The sequence below is a fragment of the Caretta caretta genome, chromosome 28 (genome assembly GCF_965140235.1).
Source record: "Caretta caretta isolate rCarCar2 chromosome 28, rCarCar1.hap1, whole genome shotgun sequence".
NCBI classification, from domain to species: domain Eukaryota; kingdom Metazoa; phylum Chordata; order Testudines; family Cheloniidae; genus Caretta; species Caretta caretta.
In genome coordinates, this window is record NC_134233.1 from 9,073,866 (window position 1) to 9,074,147 (window position 282).

General features: G+C 59.2%; 1 non-coding gene across 1 annotated transcript; it reads right to left on the reverse strand.

Annotated features, from left to right (window-relative positions):
* TRNAA-UGC (transfer RNA alanine (anticodon UGC)) lies at positions 1 to 72 on the reverse strand. The gene has a single exon. It is a non-coding gene; the product is annotated as a tRNA-Ala (tRNA).
* Positions 73 to 282: the final 210 nt, after the last annotated feature.

A 282-nucleotide genomic window follows, 5' to 3' on the forward strand; every position in this document is an offset into this window, starting at 1 on the left:
TGGAGATGCTGGGGATTGAACCCAGGGCCTCATACATGCAAAGCATGCGCTCTACCACTGAGCTACATCCCCAGATGGAGCCCCCATTTGGGATGGGTTACGCTCAGAGCCCTCCTCTTTCCAGAGCCTCCAGGGGCCTAACGGCAGCATGGGGGACACATTCCCTGCTCTGAGGGCCAAACCCTCTGTCCTGGAGGTTGCTGGTTCTCAGGGGTCACTTTGCAGCAGGGCCAGTTTCTCTATGTGGTGGAGAGAGAGGGCCTGCCCTGGACTCTGGGTGCA